Source organism: Notamacropus eugenii, chromosome 5 (assembly GCF_028372415.1).
Source record: "Notamacropus eugenii isolate mMacEug1 chromosome 5, mMacEug1.pri_v2, whole genome shotgun sequence".
Lineage (NCBI taxonomy): Eukaryota > Metazoa > Chordata > Mammalia > Diprotodontia > Macropodidae > Notamacropus > Notamacropus eugenii.
In genome coordinates, this window is record NC_092876.1 from 79,465,691 (window position 1) to 79,486,372 (window position 20,682).

Sequence of the window (20,682 nt, forward strand, 5' to 3'; positions counted from 1 at the left end):
CTTCAAGGTTATTCCTTTTCACTCTGGTTGAAAGGGACAGTTTCCATGTAAGAGCAGGCAGTCATTCACCCAAGCATTCTCTGGCACATGTGTCTCAGCAGAGCAGCCACAGCGATAAAAATGCCAACAGCTATTCCCAGGATGCCCAGTGATTTTAAATCTCAGATTGACAGGCTACATTTCTTCTGCTCAGGCTGGGGACCTCATTGACCACAAGTCAACCAGTGGTGATCTTTTTTTGGGACACGAATGGGCCACTCATGAGCCCTTCTCCAACCAAGATAACATATCAGGTGGTCAAATAACTTGTCAGGAGGCTCCCTGGCCTCATCAGCTACCATAAGGCTTAGAAATGGTTGTGTTATACCCACACTGATCTTTGGGTTTGGTAAAAGAAATCTAAAATTTTGACCAGCTGAAAGGATTTGTGCATATACCACACTCTTTGCATACTCAATGTGGGACATAGTTGGGGGGGTTGGCTAAATAAAGGACAGAGAAGTTACATAATATGAGACATATAAGTGACAATATGTCATAGTGAATAGAGAATTGACCTTGGAGTCAGGAAGAACTGGGTTTCAGTTTCTCCTTTGACACATGTGATCCTGGGCAAGTCACTTATCTCCTAGTACCCCAGACACCTCTCTAAGACTCTTAAGTACAGCAAAGGTGTTGACCTCAATTGGTAGATGGACTTTCCTCATCTGGAGGTGAAATCCAATCCCTATTGCTGTAAGTACAGGGTCCTACTACTGTGTCAGATCACACTCTGGCCAATGTACTTGCTAAACTAGGGGCTAGAACTTGGGGCAGAACATAAAGCTTCTCCAGGGCACGTCATTGAGAAGATTTGTTGAAAAAAAAGCAGAAATAATACAGAAAATCCTCCAACCATGAGAAAGGAGTCCATAGATAACTGCCTTCCTCATCTGTTGCTGGTACCAGTTTTTCATTCAGTTACTGAAGCTCAAAACATCCCACTGACCTTTAACTCTTCCCTCTTTTGCCCCAGCCCCACATCTATTGAGTTGCTAAGCCCTGTCTTCCATAACAACTCAGCCATCAGTACTCTCCTCTCTACTCCCACAGCCAGCACCTTAGTTCTGGATCATCTTTTGCCTAGATCATTAGAAAAGATTCTTAACATACTTCCCTCCAGTCTTTCCTCTTTTCCAGGCACCTTCACACATCTCTTGTAACATTCTGCATGATGCACAGGTCTGATTGAATCAGAATTCTGCTGGGTAAATTTCACTGGCTCGCTATTTCCTCTCCTATACAATACAAGAGCCTCATCTTGGCATTCAAAACCCTCCACAATCTGGCTTTGAATTCTTTTTCTAGCCTGCTTTCAGGCTACTCCACTTCATTTATTCATTACATGTTCCATTCTGACTGAATTATTTACCACTGTCCTTTCTTGTCCTACTCTTTCCAGTGTCTGGACATTCATGTGCCCCCCTCACCTGGAATAGTCTTTTTTCTGCTGAAATCCTTCCTATGGCCTTTAAGGTCCAACTTAGCTATCACATCCCCCATGCTGCATTTTCTGATTCCTTCTTCTTCAGGCAATCTCTCCCTATTCCAATCTCTCATCTGAGTCTGTTTGGACCTCTCCTATGCACTGACCATGTTCTAACTTGTATTACTGTCATTTGTGTGGTTGTATCACCCCCTATCCCTGCTAACCTACACTTCTACTAACTTCTCCTATGTCATCTTTCATCTTTGAATACTCAACATGGGACATAGGGGGGCTTAATTAATGTTTGTTTAATTGAGTTGAATTGAATCTTCTTTCTACTTACAAGAACCTAAAGATCCCAGCTGGGATAAGGGTTGAGTGAAAGACAAACATAAAGAAAGGAATCTTTTTGTTTTATGTCACCTATATTTCTTTTCCCCCCTCCCACTTAATAGTATCCTATTTTTTCCAATTACATGCAAAGATAATTTTCAACATTCACTTTTATAAGATTTTGATGTCTAATTTTTTCTCCCTCCCTCTCCAAAATGGCATGCAATCTGATATGTGTCATACACATACAATCATATTAAATATATTTCCACATTAGTCATGTTGTGAAAGAAGAATTAGAACAAAAGGAGAAAACACCTATATTTCTTACTGTATCCATCCCTATAGTCTTTCCAGAGATCTAGCCCTTAAAATAAAGTTTAAAGAAGGAAAAAAAGTTCAGCAGAACTAAATAACATATCAAAAAAGTCTGGTGTTATCAACATTATCCCAGACCCCTAGTCCCCAAAGGAGTCTTCTCACATTTCTTCCTTGGGGTCAAGCTTGGTTATTATAATTCCACAACATTCGGTTTCTGCTGACCAATAAGAGCCCAGTCTTTAGGTACTTTCCTTGGGGACTGAAAAAAGAGAATGTCCTTTTGATTTCAGAGGCTTTTGTATTTCTGTTCTTTAATGTGTGGGTGTAGGTGTGTGGGAGGGGGTAGTGGAGGGGGATGCATTTCCATTCTTGCTATATCTTAGTAAATATTTAAGTAAATTTCCCTTTTATAAAGTCAAGGTGATGCCATTTGGTTAATTCAAGGCAGATCACCGGTTAGTTAATACTGGGAAAATATTAACTTTTAATGAGATTATCAGGAATACACTGGCTCAGGGAAATAGGTAGCTAGGTGGTGCCATAGTACACAGATCAGGACCTGGGAAGCAGGAAGACTCACCTTCCCGATTTCAAATCTGGCCTCAGACTCTTACTAGCTGAAGGACCCTGGGCAAGTCACTTAACCCTGTTTACCTTGGTTATCTCATCTGTAAAATGAGCTGGAGAAGGAAAGGGCAAAATGCTCCAGTACCTTTACCTAGAAAATCCCAAATGGAGTCATGGAGAGTCAGACAGAACTGAAACAAGCGAACAACAACAATTCTTTTGACAACTCTTATAAGCTCTATTTGCTTTTCTATTTTGTTTTATGAACGCCTTCTATTTTTTGACACCACAGTATCCTTTGCCCGAATAGAAGCTCTCTTGTAACAAAGAAAAACAACGTAGCAAAATCAATCAACATAGTAACCCTCTCTGTCAGAGTAGGCAACATTCAGCACCAGTAGTTCCCCACCTCTCCACTGAGAAGAGAGTATTTCAAACAATCAATCGGTAAACTTTTATTAAGCCCTTGCTATGTGCCAGACATTGTGTGAATCATTGGGAATACAAAAAGGAGCAAAAACCCCCAAAAAACCAGTCCCTGCCTTCAAGGAGCCTCGCACTGCCCTCAGTCTGCTCCCTCCCTCCCCCTTCCTCCTCTTCTCCTGCCCCTTTCTCTTTCCCCACCCCTTCTGGTTACCCCTCCCTCCCTCTCTCTTCTTCCCCCCCTGCTGTCTCCCTATCCTATCTCTCCTGTCTCTCTCTGTCTCTGTCTGTCTCCCTATCTCTCGTCCCACCTGTCCCTTCCCAGCAGCTGCCCCTGGCCCTTTCTGAAGCTCCTAGTTGGTCTCAGCCCAGCCTATTTTTGGTTGTTCTGATCAAACATGAAACTGCCTTGGTGTGTGTGTGTGTGTGTGTGTGTGTGTGTGTGTGTGTGTGTGTGTGTACACCCATGCACATATGTATGTGTGTATATGTTTTGTGTATATACATACCACTGTTCTCTTAAAATGATTTCTATTTGAAAGGAAAGAGAAATGCATGGAGGTCTATAGACACAAACATAATGGTGCAGAATGGTCATGTAAAATGCTGTGAAAGTATTGTCCATTCTTTCCATTCTAAGGGAGCCACCCCCCCTTTCCTGGTCACTACCCCTCTCAGTCACTTTCGTTATCATTCAAGTACCCTCCAAGTGGGCCAGGGGCCACTTTGCTCCTTTACCCAGAAGGCATTTCACCTCCAGTCGGAGCTTTCCTCCCTAGGATTCAAGCTGGGCCACTGACCCACTGGGTCTTCTCAGCTCCATAGCGTCTACACAAATTTCTCTTTCTCTGGATTCCACTTCCTGGGTCAGGGGCTCTGGACTCTTGGCCAACCAGAGGCCACCGTTTCTGTTAAGCATTCCCCTACCTCTTGACTTTAACCTCTAAAGCCTAGAACAGCTCTGCTCATTAATTGAAGGGATCTTGACCCAACAGCTCCCAAACAACCCAGGGGCTGTGCATATGTGGGCTTCCCAGCACCAAAGCTCTTCCACTCTCCCACATAAATGAGAAGGCAGGAAAAGGTAAGGAAATAGACCTAAGACCCATCTTTTCTAGCAGCTCAATCAGGTCCTTTCATACGACCAGCCTACACCTAAATGAGCTTTGAGCCTACCCAGGCTGAAACAGTAGAGGACGGAAACAAAGGAAAGTCGGGGAGATAGAGCTCTGTAATTTGACTGGGGACCCACTAAATTGATCAGGCCTCACAGGATGACCCCTGCTATAGCAGAAATGCAACTAGGTGGCACAGTAGATAGAATACCAGGTGAACCCGAAGTCAGGAAAACATGAGTTCAAATCCCACTTCAAACATTTACTGATTGTGTCACCCTGGGCAGGGGCAGCTAAGTGACACAGTGAATACAGCACTGGCCCTGGAGTCAGGAGGATCAGAGCTGAAATACAGCTTCAGACACTTGACATACTTAGCTGTGTGACTTTGGTCAAGTTATTTACCCTCAATTGCTTTGCTCTTCCCCCCTCCAAAAATAAATTTGGGGCAGCTAGGTGGTGCAGTGGATAGAGCACCAGGGCAGGAGTCAGGAGGACCTGAGTTCAAATCTCACCTCAGACACTTGACACTCACTAGCTGTGTGACCTTGGGCAAGTCACTTAACCTCAGTTTCCTCCAACATAAAATGGAGATAATGCTAACACCTCCATCCCGAGGTTGCTATGAGGATCAAATGAAATAATATTTATAAAGAGCTTAGCAAAAGCGTTTAATAAATGCCTGTTTCCTTCCCCCTACCTCACCATCTTTCAAATTGCAGTGAAAATCCCACCATCTGCCAGAATTTCACAGGCTAATGCCAGTGCCTTCCCACCCCCTGAGATTATTTCCAGTTTTCTCTGCATGTATCCCCTTTGTACCTAGCTGTTTGCATGTGGTCTCCTCAGTTTGACTGAAATCTGTGAGATCAGGCATTGTCTTTTGTCTTTGTATCCCCAGAGCATAGCACCTGGCCTTAATAAATGTTTGTAGACTGACGGATTATTAAGCAGGCACTGTGCTAAATGTTGGGGAGATAAAGAAAGGCAAAAGTTAGCCCCTGCTCTCCCAGATTTGGGTGGATGCATGGCCAGGAAATGTCACAGCCCACCCTCAAACCCAGATCTCCTAACTCCAAGTCCAAGGTTCTTTCTTCTTTCCAAGACCACAGGGCTTTCAGGTTCTGAAGGACAGCAAAGGTCTGAGGAGTCCAGCCAGGCCCCAGCAAGGGTTTTCAAGGTGTGACCCCACCTCTTTCCAACTCAGGGCCCTCCATAACAGGTAACAAGCCCACCTGACTCCCAGGGCTGGTCAGTGTATGGGCAGGTCAAGGGAAAGCAAGGTCCCTGAAAAGGAGGTGTCAAGTCTATCTGTCACCACCAGAGGGCTGCCCAATGACATTATTTCAAGCAGGCTGCCTTCAGCACCTCCCCCCCTCCAAGCTTTTCTTCTTCTGCCTGTCCCAATTCCCTTCTCCATCCCAGTACCCATAACACCCCTTAATATGTTGTATAACCTTAGTGTGATGGAAAGAGCCCTTGGGTTGAAAGCAGCAAGTCCTGCCTGTGCCAGTAAGAAGCTCTGACCTTTACAATTTAGGAAACTGAGGTTCAGAGACAGCAGCATGGTGATCAACATTTAATAAGCAATTCTTCAGTATATTTCTCCGAGGAAAAAAAACCTTTAAATTTATTTATCGGCATTACTACCATTTTTTCCATCACTTTCTTGAGTCTGGAAAATCATCAAAGCAATCACTGGAGCCTTGATTTACAATGCATGCCCATTTCTGAGGTGTGAATGCTCTCACCAGCTGACTCCAGCACAGTCTTGACTCGGACAGGTTAGGATTCTCTAGGCAGAGTCAGAGCTGAGATTCAGCTCAAGTCTCTAGACACCAAGCCCCAAGTTCTTTCCAGCAAAGTCCTTTCCTCTCTCCAGGCCTCAGTTTTCCTATCTGTAAAATGAAGTTGTTGCACTAGATCCCACCTCTGCCTTTTTGTGATTTTTGGTAGCTACTTGCACACATTCATTCAGGGATATGTTTTTTGTCCAGAGGACTCTCCCACCTTTGATTGCGGACCTCCTTGGGGTGGAGCTGATTTCCTTTTTACTAGTGCAGTTGATTTACTAGTGCAGTCAACTAGCAGTTGATTAATAAATGCTGTTTGCTTTTTCTGTTCTAGCCTGGTCTTTCCTTCAGCTCCTAGCTCAAGGTTCTGCACCTGAGGGTGGGCTCAGTGCAGGGCAGGAACTGACCAATGTCTAGACTAAGCACCTAGAGGATAGAAGTAGGATGAACAGGGAGAAATTGCAAAGAGGAAGATTTCTACTCAATTCAATTCAGTAAACACTTGTTAACTCTGACTAAAGACCACATTGGGCTAAGCAACTGAGATGCAGAAAGATCCAAAAGTCAGTTCCTGCCTTCAAGGAGCTTACAGTCAAATGGAGGGGACAACAGGCCAAAAAATATACACACAAAGCAAGAAATAGGCAGGATAAATAGGAAATAATTAAAAGAAGGAATGCACTGGAATTCCTGACCTCTTAAAGGTCAAGAAAAACTTCTTAACTATCAGCTATGTCCAAGAGTGAAAGAGATTACCTTCAGAGGAGATGGCTCCCCCTGCATGGAAGTCTTCAAGAGAGTCTTGATGAGCACTTGCTGAGCAAACTGTAGCAGGGGAAACTGGGCCAGGTACAGGTTAGACAAGATGTCCACTGATGACCCTTCTAGCTCTGAGATTTGGGGATTCTGAGGTTTTCCCCAGAGGCAGAATCAAAGAAGACCCCATAGGGAATCCCAGTGCCAGAGGACTGAGTGTGTGTCCTGAAAATGTCAGCTACAGAATCTCAAGCCTATCTCAGGGAGGCTTCTTCTCTGTACATTATGGAAGCTTATGATCCTGGTCCCAGACATAACTCATTTTAAAATACAATCTAATGTTGCATTTGTTTTTTTTTTTAATTGGATTATTTTGTTTTCAGTGTTCGACAATCACTTCCATATATCTTAGATTTTTTTTCCATTCCCTCCCCCTTATTCCTCCCTCCCTCCCCACTCCCTCCCTGAGACAGTGTACAATCTTTTTTGGTTCAACACATACATTCCTATTAAATGCATGTTGCACAGAAGAATTAAAATGAATGGGAGAAACCATAAAACAAAACAAAACATAATTCAAAAGAAAATGGTCTGTTTCTGTCTGTCATCCAATTCCATAGTTCTTTCTCTGGATGCGGAAGGTATTTTGCCTCAAGAGTCCATTGGAAATTTTTTAAGTCCATGCATTTCAAAGAAGTACTAAGTTTACCAGAAAAATTTCTCACATGCTGTGGTTGTTGCTGTGTACAAAGTTCTCCTGGTTCTACTCCTTTCACTCAGCATCAGTTCATATAAGTCTTTCCAGGCTTCTATGAAGTCTTCCTGTTAATCATTTCTTATAGCACAATAGTATTCCATTACATTCATATACCACAACTTGTTCAGCCATTCCCCAACTGATGGGCATCCCCTTGATTTCCAGTTTTTGGCCACCACAAAGAGAGCTGTTATAAATAATTTTGTATATGTGGGACCCTTTCCCATTTTTATGATCTCTTTGGGATAGAGTCCCAGGAGTGGTCTTGCTGGGTCAAAGGGTATGCACATTTTTGTAGCCCTTTGGGCATAGTTCCAAATTGCTCTGCAGAATGGTTGAATCAGCTCACAGATCCACCAGCAATGAATTAGTGTTCCAACTCTCCCACATCTTCTCCAACATTTATCATCTTCCTGTTTTGTCATGTTAACCAATCTGACAGGTGTGATACAGTACTTCAGAGTTGTTTTGATTTGCATCTCTCTAGTCAATAGTGATTTAGAGCATTTTTTCATATGATTAGAGATAGCTTTAATTTCTTCCTCTGAAAATTCCTGTTCATATCCTTTGACAATTTATCAATTGGAGAATGACTTGTATTTTTGTACATTTGACTCAGTTCTCTATATATTTTAGAAATGAGGCCTTTATCACAGACACTAGTTGTAAAAATTCTTTCCCAGTTTTCCGTTTCCCTCCTAATCTTGGTTGCATTGGCTTTGTTTGTGCCAAAACAAATTTAACAAATTAAATTTTCAATTTAATGTAATCAAAATTATCCATTTTGCACTTTATAATGTTCTCTATCTCTTGTTGGGTCATAAATTTCTCCATTCTCCATAAATCTGACAAATATACTATTCCTTGCTCCCATAATTTGTTTATAGTATCAATCTTTATACCTAGATCATGTATCCATTTGGACTTTATTCTTGTGTACACTATCAGGCATTGGTCTATGCCCAGTTTCCACCGCACTGTTATCCAGTTTTTCCAGCAATTTTTGTCAAACAGTGAGTTCTTATCCCAGAAGCTGAGGTCCTTGGGTTTATCAAACAGTAGATTGCTATATTCATTAACCATTGTGTCTTGAGTACCTAACCTATTCCACTGGTCTACCCCTCTGTTTCTCAGCCAGTACCAAGTGGTTTTGATGACTGCTGCTTTATAATACAATTCGAGATCTGGTGGGGATAGGCCACCCTCCCTAGCATTTCTTTTCATTAGTTCCCTTGATATTCTGGATCTTTTGTTCTTCCAGATGAATTTTGATATTTTTTTTTAGCTCTAGAAAATAATTATCTGGTAGTTTGATTGGTATGGCACTGAACAAGTAAATTAATTTAGGTAGAATTGTCATTTTTATTATATTGGCTCAGCCTATCCACGAGCAACTGATGTTTTTCCACTTACTTAGATCTGACTTTATTTGTGCAAATAGTGTTTTGTAATTGTGTTCATATAGTCCCTGGGTTTGTTTTGGCAGGTAGACTCCCAGATATTTTATAGTGTCTACAGTAGCTTTAAATGGGATTTGTCTTTCTATTTCTTGCTAGTGGGCTTTGTTAGTAATATATAGAAATGCAGATGATTTATGTGAGTTTATTTTGTAACCTGCAATTTTGCCAGAGTTGTTTATTATTTCAAGTAGTTTTTTACCTGATTCTCTGGGATTGCATTTGTTTTTCCGCCACCATATCACACTGTGTTCAAATTGTACTTGTGGTTCACTAAAGCTCCCAAATCTTTTTCGGAAGAACTTCTGGTTAGCCAAACCTTTCCCATCTTGTACTTGTGAAGCTGTTTTCCTCCACCCAAGTGTAAGACTCTGCATCTGATCCTATTAAATCTCCTCTTACTAGATTTGGCTCTGTGTACTAGCCTGTTGAGATAATTTTGGATTCTTTCCTCTGGTGCTTTATCTATCCTTTCCAGCTTTGTGTCACCTGCAAATTTGATAAACATGACACCCCAATGACCCAAGTCATTGGTAAGAAGTGTTAAAAGAGCATATGCCTGAGGCACTCTCTACTAGAGACGCTCTTGAAAGTTGGCATCTTTATGTCTTTATCATATACTGGGTCTCCCCTGCATCATCTTCCTGCCTCCTCTCTGTGCCTGCCAAGCTGACTTTTGTCTTCATATCAATAGTAGACCCCTCTGCCCCCACAAGGACTATAAGAAGATGAGACCTAGACCAAGAGCTAGGAAAGACCACAGAAGTCATCTAATCTAACTCTCTCATTTCACAGATGAGGAAATCGAGGTTCATGGAGATTAATTGACTTGTCCCAGTACACTAGCAAATCATACAAGTAGTAGGTGGTGGAGCCATGATTTGAGGTTAGAGACTGATTTTTGTCTCAATATCCCTAGCACCTAGAAGGGATGGGGAAGGAATAAACAATTATTAAGCACTTTCTGTCTCCCCTGCAAGTCTTCTCAAATAAAATAGTACAACAGCAACAACCAGAGTGTGTGAGGAATTTTTCTGGTAGACTTAGCCCTTCACAGCAATGCAAGGACCTAAAAAATTCCCAATGGACCCTTGAGGCAAAATGCCTTCCACATCCAGAGAAAGAAGTATGGAACTGGACCACAGAATGAAGCAGACCATTTTCTCTTGTGTTTTGTTTTGTTTTGTGGTTTCTCCCATATATTTTAATTCTTCTATGCAACATAGCTAAGGTGAAAATGTATTTAATAAGAATGTATGTGTAGGACCTATATAAGATTGCATATCATCTCAGGGAAGGAGGAGAAAAAAGGGGGGAAGGAGGAGGAAGGAGGGGAAAATAAGATATATGGAAGTGATTATAGAAAACTGAAAACATATAAATTAACAAATAAATAAATGTAAAAAAACAAATAAAATTATACATGCAAAAATGCTGGGTAAATCTTAAAATGCCATATAAACACCACAAATATTATCTCATTTGGACATAGGACAGAGCAGATGCCTAATAAAAGCTTGTAGAATGAAGGAAGGAATGAGTGAATCTTAGACTTGCTCTCTACAGAAATGTCCAGTAACTTTCCTTCTGCAAACTGTGGTGCAGGCCCTGAGAAATAAATCCCTAGGCAATTCGGGATCATGAGATTTAGACCTATAAAAGATATTAGAGACTCTCTCATTTTACCAAGAATCTTAGGGCCACAGACAGGAAACCCAGGCTTTTCACTCATATGTGGAAGGTAGCAGGCATCCCCACCCCTACCCACAATACCCTCTGACATTCATGAAGTCTTCTCCAATCCCAGGGCTACAGCTGCCTGGGATGCCTGAGTGTCCCCTTCCCACCAGATTTTGGCCCCAGAGGAGGCAGTGCCTGGGACTAGCCCAGAGAAGCCCCTGAGCAACCTTCTTCTGTCTCCATCCCTCTCAAAGCCCTTGTGAAAGTAGTTCTGCCCTGCTCCCTTCCTCCCCTCCCTTGGGTGTCCTTGCTGGGCAGACAACTCCATGGCTAGAGATGGTCGATCAGGTTCCCACAGTCTGGTTCCATGTGGGAAAGTCGGGGACCCCGCCTGAAGGGCTGCTGTCCTCTAACCTTTGGCTGCCAAGTCATGTTTCTCAGAATCACAGAGTCTCAGGACAAGGAGGGACCTCAGAGGTCATCTGGTCCAACCCGCACCTGAAGGAGCATCCCTGAGAAGGAGTCATCTCACCTGCATCTGAACATTGCCAGTGACAGGGCACTCACCCCCTCTGGAGACTCCCTAATCCACTTTTGTATGGCTCTAAATGTCAGGAAATGTCTCCTTATGTAGAGTTGAAACCTTTGTCATTTCCATCCATTACTCCCAATTCTGCCTTCTAGGACCAAGATAATTACATCAATCCCCTTTCCACAGGCCAGCCCTTTAAATACTAGAGAAATTGTATGATATAGTACTAACAGTTCATATTTACGAAGGCTTTATAGGTCTGCAAAGTATTTTACACATCTTTTCTCATCTGATCTTGGCAATAGCCCTGAAAGAGATACTACCCCATTTTACAGAGGAAGAAACTTGAGGTTGGGAGAGATTAAGGAATATGTCTAGGGTCAAATAGTAAGCGTTTGACATCAGGTTCAAAGTCAGGTCTCCCTGACTCTAAGTCCTATGTTCTATATACTCTACCCTATCGTTACCCCTCAGAATAGTACAGGGAAAGAGGGATGAACTGTGAGTCACAGAACCTGGGTTCAAATCTTGACTCTGTTCCTCTAAATCCAGCTGTCTTTCTCCTGTTCCAGTACAAAGAAAAGATATGAGAGGCAGGAAGTCCACAAGTACAAAACTTGGCACATGTTACCAGATTCTATAAGTGTATTGATTAGTTTTTCTTTAAAAAATATTATTTGTCATATGGGATGCTCTCTGGGAGGGGGGAAGGGATGGGCACTGGGAGGCATTCTAGAGACATAAAAACAAATATAACAATAAAAGCATTATCTAAAAAATTCTAAAAGGCTCACAATGGAAAATGCTGTCTACACCCAGAGAAAGAACTTTGAATGCAGATGAAGACACACTAGCGGCTCTCCTTTTCCTTTGTTGTTTTGTTTTGTTTCTTCTTTCTCCCCATTGGTTCTAATTCTTATTTACCTCATGACTTATGTGAAAATATATTTCATATGAGTGTATAAGTAGAGCCTATATCAGATTTCACACCATCTTGGGGAGCGGGGGAGAGAAGGGGAGAAAACTTAAAACTCAAAATTTAATGGAAGTGAATGTTGAAAACTAAAAATAAATAAATTAATTATATAGATTAAAACAACAGAAGTTTTTTAAAATGAAAAATAAATTTTTTAAAATCCTGCTTCTGACACCTACGTGAATTCAATCTAAAACATTTATTCAGTGCCCCCATATGCCAAGGACCACCCTACCATGAGGCAGCTCTGGAGATACAAAGAAAGACAACAAAACATTGATTGCCTTCACAGAACTTAAATAGGTCTATATCACATGTAACCACATGAGTAAATATGAAATAATTGAGGGAGTCAGGAAAAGTCTTAGCTAGTAGGTGGCCCCTGAGTTGAACCTTAAACTCAGCACATAAAGCACTGGAGCTGAAATCAGGAAGACCTAAGCTCAAATTTGCTTCAGACACTTACTAGCTGTGTGACCTTGGGCAAGTCACTTAACCTCTGTGTGCCTCAGTTTCCTTGATTTAATTGGGAATAATCAAAGCAGCTTACCTCCTAGAGTTGTGATGAGGATCAAATTCACTTAGCACAGGGCCTGGCAATTGCTATAGGAATCCTAGCTATCATTATCATCATTATCTAGGGAGTCTTAGAGGTGGAGATAAGAAAGGGGAGAGCATTCCAGGCTTGGGCAGCAGCCTGCCAGTAGTCTTTTCCAGGCCTCAATTGCCTATTCTGTGCAGTGTCCAGGTTGGGTCCCTCTCAGTTCTAAGGGCCTCTGTTGTGGTGCCTTTTGGTCATTTCAGTTGTGTCCAACTCTTCATGACTCCATCTGGGGTTTTCTTGGCAGAGATACTGAAGGGGTTTGCCATTATTTTTCTCCAGCTCATTTTACAGATGAGGAAACTGAGGCAAACTGGATCAAGTGACTCACCCAGAGTCACACAGCTAGTGTTAGATTTGAACTCAGGAAGATTAGTGCTCCTAACTCTGCACTGCATCACCTAGCTGCCACTCTACGGGTCAAAATCTTACTTAAAGGAAGTGTTATGTCTCCCCTGAAGTCTTCTCAAATAAAATAAAGCATCTAAAGTGCTTTGTAAGCCTTAAGATGCCAAATAAATGCCAGTGGTGTTATTATTATTTTCTTCTCAGAGTTAAATATCCCCTTTCCCGTCAATGGTTGGCACAGTTCTCACTGCCCCAGTTACCCCTTCTGGATAATGCCACTGGTCAATTTGCTTCCTCCCATGTGGTGACCAGAAGAGAGCCTGGCTCTCTGGATGTGGTCTGGCCAGGTCAGAGGACAGCGGGCCGGTCACCATCCGTGCTCTGGATACCATGTCTCAGAGTGTGGAGGCAGAGTATGTCTGAGTGTGGGAAAGAGGGAGCTGGCTGGAAGGCCTCTCCCATCTGCCCCTGGCTGCCAAGCGTGGTTTCCTTCTGAGCCTGCAGCCTGAGCCAGACTGTGGGGGGGAGAGACCACAGGAATGTGCCCCTGGTATCTCACTGGCTTCATCCAGACCCCCCAGACCCAAGGAGGCTCAGGGAGATGGCCTCTTTCCCAGTCCAGCCTGGGAAAACGGGGGTGGGGTGGGGGTGGCCACAGAGACTGCTTAGAGCCTTAGACCCTCCATAAAAGCCAAACTGCCATCTCCCTCCATAAAGAACCTGGGGCCCAGCCAGGAGAGTCCCACCCGGGCCCAGGAGAGGTCTGTGTGGTGGAGTCCCAGCCCTGCCAAGAGCATGGCCTGGAAGTGGGGCCGCCTAGGGTCTAGGGGAGGCCTGGGAGGTCTCAGCAGGGTATTGTACTCAGACAGACAGTCCTCTGTCCTTCCTGTCTCTCAGGAGAAAGGCAGCCCAGGCTAGGCCTGGCCCAGCCTGGGGGGGTGGGGAGGAAGGAGGGGGCACAGAGGGTCTGGGAGTGGAGCAGAGACTGCAGTGTAAGAAGGTAGGTTAGGGTCAGGGCTAAGGAGTGATGCTTTTCTCCAGGAGGTTAAAAAAAGATTCTTCTTTTATTCGACTCAGTAAATTAATAATTTCCTCCCTGGCAAACAGTGTGCTGTGTCTGGATCTGGGTGAGACAATCTGTGTATGTCTGTGTGAGTCAATTGGTCTGCATGTATGTGTGCGTGTGTGTGTGTGTGTAAATCCTTGTGCTTCCAACTGATATGTATCAGTATCAGCGTCTGTGCACATCTTTGTATGTGCAAGTGTGTGTCTGATTCTTCAGGCATCTCTAACCTATGAGATGATAGTCAGTTATGTTGGTATGTGTCTACAGGGCCTTCTTCGCAGGGGGAGGGAGGCTGATGCCCGAGCACGCACGAACACACACACACACACACACACACACACACACACACATACACACACACACACACACCTACTCACTCACTCACACGCTCACTGACGTCCCCCTCCCATTCTCCACCCCCTAGTGGGCCCAGGACAAAGGTAGCTGTCTGCACGCCTCGCTCACAGATGTGGTTCCCGACAGCTGCATCTCTCTCTCCTGGTTCTCAGACCAGCTGTGACAGCTGCAGCTGTTGTGCCTGGGGGAGGGGTCAGGGAAAGCTCTGGAAGTTCCCAGGAGGAGCCAGAGTTGGGGGTAGGGAGCGGAGTGGTGGGAAGAAAGGGTGGTTGTGGGGGAGAGCGAATGTGTGTCAGAGGCGGGGGACCAGACGGGGAGATGGGGGAGGGAGAAGAAGCTTTTCCATTTGTTTTCTGTCCTTCAAACTCAGTAGAATCAGCTATGAAATAGAGGAGTGATGAGGAGCAGCCCCATCCTAAAGCAAGGAAAGCATTTTCCAGAGTGGAAATAAATCAATCCATCGATAAGCATTTATTAGGCACTTTCTTTGTTCCAGATACTGTGCCGGATCAAGGAGACTTGGGGTCAGTCCCACATCTATCACTGACACTCTGTGAGACCTTTAGACACTAACTCTTTCCTGCTCACAGCCACATAACGATGGACCAGTTGACCTCTGATCCTTTCCAGTTGTGGATGGCATCATTCTGGACTGTGATGGAAAGATAATGATGCCATAGTACGATTGAGGCCGTGAGCCACTGCCTGGGCTCCAGTGCAGACCATTGTGGAAACCTCCCTTCCTAAGGGACTCCCTGGTCCCACTCCCCACAGCAGCTTCTCCTCTCTTCAGGTCTCCTGCCCTCCCTGGTGTTTTTCACCTCCTTTCCTAAGACAACAGAGGCCAACTATGGGAGCTCTTTCCTTTTTGCTTCATAACGTCTCTGTGTCTACAGCAGACCCCTGTTCCTATCCTCCTGCCTCAAGAGTAAAAAGAGCTTTTCCTCCAGTCCAAGGTGAAGGTTTTCCACTTGTGTCCCTGGATCCACTTCCTCTCCCTACCTCCTAGGGCTGGAAGTCAAGAGATCTGAGTTCAGATCCCAGCTTGGTCACTGACTTGCTGTGTGACCTTAGGTAGACTAAATACTCTTTTGTTTTTCTATGTATAAAATAAAAGAGTTGAAACCACATGGTCTCTCTAACGTTGCTGCCAGGCCTAACTTAGTTTTATGGCCTGGGACTCCTTCATCGCTCCCAAATTGTCTTTCCTACTTCATCACAGGTCGCCTTAGAGAGGGCAACACACCCCGATAAGCCTCCTTAAATACTTAGGACAGGGAATGTTAGAGAGGAAAGGTCTGTCAAAGCTGGGAGGGTTTTGGAACATAGGATGTTAGAGCTGGGAGGAGCCAACTGAGACATAATCTCATGCTGCCAAGGCCTTAACGATGTAAAATGTTGGGGGCAGCTAGATGGCATAGTGGAGAGAGCACCAGCCCTAGAGTCAGGAGAATCTGAGTTCAAATTTGGACTCAGACACTTACTAGTTGTGTGACTTTAGACAAGTCACTTAGCCCCAACTGCCTCAAAAAAAAAAAAAAAAAGAACCTAGAATGTTAGAAATGGAAGGAACCTTGAACTCTTTAGAATAGAGAATGTTAGAACTCCAAAGATGCTTAGCACATAGAATATCAGATCTGGAAGGGATCAAAGAAGCCAGGATGTCAGGACTGGGAGGGCCTTGGAAATCATCTAACCCAAGCCCTAACCATTTTATAGATGTGAAAACTCAGGGCCAGAGAGAAGTCACTTGAACAGTGGCAGCAAATCCTTCTGAGTATCAGACTGGGCTTTCTCTGATAGTTGCAGTGATGCTATCTGAAACTGGACCAGATGTAAAAGGATTCCAAATGGTGCCTGGGAGGGGGCCTAGATGCCCCTAGGCAGGTGCCCTTCCTCTGTCAGTCCTCCCTCCTGCCTTCTCCTTGCCAATCCAGGCTCAGATAAGAAAGAAAGGGAGGGAAGGAGTTGGCTGGGCTTCAGGGCACCCTCTGCTCTGTTTTAAATAGGCCAGGGCAGAGTGATCAGGGAGGGCCAGGCAGGGAAAGGGCCAGGGACAGAGTCATGCCCCTCTGGCTGCCAAGGAAAGCTCTATCTTATCAGGCCAAATTCTTCCACTCTGAAACTGTATCACCCCATATCACTACTTCCCCAGCATCCCAAGAGAAAGGTGAGTGGAAGGCCAATTTCACACGGCTTCAAGTGAGAGAAAGAAAAGACTGGGACACTCAGTGAATAGATTTAGCTGGAGAAATGTCAGTGAGATGATTTCTCCTCATCAAAGAGGACGCAATCCCTCCCCAATTCAGGGGTCGGGGATCTAGGGGACAAGGTGCTGGCCTGAGAAGTGCCTAACCCACACACCCTCTGTGCACAGAGCAGGCATACCACCCCCAACCAACCATCCTTGCTGCAAAGCATGTCTGAGACTCATGTATAACCTCACACACAGCCTAGCCTCACAAACGACCTGACCTCACACGCACACAGTGCATACTCACACATCCATCCAGACTCACACACCCAGTCTGACCCAACATGTGGTTCAGACACACATGGTCCAGACAATCAGTCCTATCCCACCTCTCCGTGACAGAGTTTCACACTCAGCCTCACACACAATACAGCCCCCCACTCCCAGCTTGACCTCCCCTACCTCACCTCACACATGGCCCAATAACTCCCCAAAGCATCCCTGGCCTGCCAGCGGCCCATGCTTCCCATCAGCGTGCTGTTCCCATGGCCAGATCTGGGGCCCGCCATATCATCCCTCTTCCCATTAGTTTCCCTGATCCTCCTTGACCATCAGAGACCCCTCCTGCCCTGTTGAACCAGGGCAACTCTCATGACCTCACTTCCCAGGGCCTCCATGGTGGCCCCCGAGGCTGGGGGCCTCTAGGCTGGGGATCCAGCCAGGGGATTTGTGAGCTAAAGATTCCAAGTCCCCTTCAGGGCTGCCAAAGGGGTCGGTTCTCTAGGAGGTAAGTGATAGCCCCAGATTCCCCCCACATTCCAGCTGCTGTGGCTTTTCACAGCTCCATCCCTGTGGTGACATTTCCCAGGGCACACCCAGGGCCTCTGGGTGGGATTCAAGGGGAGGGGAGGGGCGGGGGCAGCTCAGAAGGCTGGAGGCCAGCCCAGGGAGAAGGGAGCCCTGGGGAACAGCTCTGGACCAAAGGTCAAGTTCCATTCCTGGCCTTGACCCTCTGGAGCCGTGCAGAGGAGTGGGAAAAGCCCTGGTCTTGGGAGTCTGGAGTGGGTGGGGTTTGCATTTGGATGGGGACACGCACCATCCCTGAACCTCTGTTTTCTCCAAGGCAAAAGGAGCATAATAAAGGGCATTTACAGGGCTGTGGTGAAGAAAACCCTTATTGATGTGGGTGCAGTTCAGTCAGCCTCATCACGATACCATTCTCAACTTTTTTTGATGGGGTTCAGGGAAGGCGATCAGCATTCCTACTACGTGCCAGGCACTGTACTAAGCGTTTCTACCGCTGTCATCTCATTTGAGCCTCGCAATAACCAGCAGATGTGGTTATTATTCCCACTTTACAATGAAGGAAACTGAGTCAGACAAAGGTGAAGTGACTTGTGTGGGACCACACAGCTAGCAAGCATCTAAGGCTGGATTTGAACTCAGGTCTTCCTGACTGCGGGGCCCTGTGTTGTATTCACTGCACTGCCAGCTACCTCAGATAGAGATGACCCTGAGGCAAGGCACTATCTAGTTATTACTCTTTTACATTTATTAATAGAAAGGTAGCTAGGTAGCACACTGGATAGAGCACACACTTAAGAGACAGAAAGACCCTTCCTCAAATATCTAGTGTGGTCCTGGGCAAGGGCCGTAAACACTGCCTAACTCAGTTTCTTCATCTGTAAAATGGGGGTAATAATAGCACCTACCTACCAGGGCTGTGCTGAGAACAAAATGAGATAGTGTTTGTAAATAATAAAACTAAGACTGAAGGAGATTAAAGTGACTTACCTACAGTCACATAGTTAGGAGGTGGGAGGGCCAGAATTTGAAACCAGATCATCTAATTCTCATTACTAGGCTTTTCCAGGTAACAGGAGGTGATCACTGAAGGTCCTAATTTGATAATTTTTCAGTCATTTTCAGCAGTGTCTGACTCTTTGTGACCTCATTTTGAGTTTTCTTGGCAAAGATACTGGAATGGTTTGCCATTTCCATCTCCAGCTCATTTTACAGATGAGGAAACTGAGTCAAAGAAAATTATGTGACTTGCCCAGCTAGTGTCTGAGGTTGGATTTGAACTCAGTTCTGCCTGGCACTCTATCCACTGCACCACCTAGCTGTCCCAGTTCTGCAAACACTTATTAAGTACCTACTGTATGGAAGGCATGGGCTGGTGCTAGGGATACACAGATGAAAATATTGCACCATCTCTGCCCCCAAGAAGTTCCCATTACCCTGGATAATTAAGCTCATTAAGAGATAAGTAATTTGGACTGACTGTGATTTAAATCACTGGAGCAGGGAAGTCTAGATGGGAAAACTCCTCTGTCTTGCAGATTAGAGTCCTAGCAAGTTGCTTAGGGGCAGTAAGAAATTAATAAAGATAATTATGACATTTACATAACACTTTAAGGCTTGTGAAGCACCTTACTTATCTCCTGGGAGCCCCATAGCAGCCTTGGGAGGTAGGTGCTGTCATTATCCCCATTTTAAAGATGAAGAAACAGAGGCAGAGAGAATACCTTGGCCCAAGTTACACAGCCATATGTGACAGGGGCAGGACTTAGACAACAAGTCTTCCTACCTGGAAGGCCAGCTCTCCGTCTCACAGATGCTTCAATTTGAGGTGAGCAGAAGCCCTAATAATTTGGGTGATCAGGAAAGTATTCCTATGAAAAGTATCAAGAAGGTGAGATTTGAGGGAAACTTGAGAATTTTAAGAGCCAGAGAGGTGAGCAGTGACAGCATCGGAGGTGGCAGGGACAGTCTGTGCAAAGGCACCAAGAGAGGACATTGGATTCCCAATGCCAGGATTGTAGCATGGTTGAAAAGGAGTAAGGTGATATGAATCTGGGAAGATAGATGGGAGGCAGATCATGGAGGGCTTTAGATGCCACGCTGAGCAGCTTGGATATTATTCTACAGGCAATAGAGAGCCCTTGAATGTTCAGGAGCAAAGGAATGACATGGTTAGAGCTACGTTTCAGGAAGATAATTTTTACCGCCTGAGCGTCTATTCTTGTAGTAAACGGGTGCCATTGGAGAGCTAATCATAGAATATCTGCCAGTTGTGGATAGAACCATAAAACATTAGGAGATCTGGGAAGACCTTAGATATAATCTAGTCTAACCTCATTATTTTCCTGATAAGGAAACTGAGGCCCAGTGAGGTTAAATGACTTCCCTACAGTAGTAACAATCATAAGCCATGGTTTTGAACACCATGTGCTTTGACTATAAATGAACCGTGGGGCATCTATAACACACCAAGAGACAGTCCAGCGTAGTAGGAAGAGCATGCTACTTATCGTCAGGACACCTGAGTTCAAACCCCAATTCACTCCTGTGTTCAGTGGACAAATGCTACATTGGTTTCTAAGGTCCCTTCCAGATGTAAAAATCCCACAATCTTATACAAGCAAAGCAGAATCCTCCTTGTCCTGAGGCATCAGTCAGTCACTGCTGGCTCACAATCCCTAGAGGCGGAGGCCTGGCACCAAGCCAACCCCAGCCAATGGTGGAACCTGCAGACTCAGCAAAGTGATGGCAGAGGACTGAGCTCAGCCTCCCTGACTTAGGACCAGGCTTAGCAGGTCTGGGTGAGAGACACTGCTGTAAGCCCTGGGCCCCAAGGCCAGCAGGAACCTTCCCCTCAGCTGCTGGCTATTGAAATGGAGCTCAGGAACAGACACTCCCAGGTGCAAAGGAATGTGAACTCTTTGGAGAGAGGGATTGGGGCAGGGGGGACTCAGTTTCAATTTGTCTTTGCATTCTCAGCACCTGTCATAGAGCGTTGTACCCAGAAGCTGCTTAAGAGATGTTTGCTGGATTAAGTTCATTCATTCATTCATTCATTCAACAAGCATTTAAGTCTTCAGGAGCCAAAGACAAAAAGGAAGCTGTCCCTGCCTTCAAAGGGCTTTTATACTATT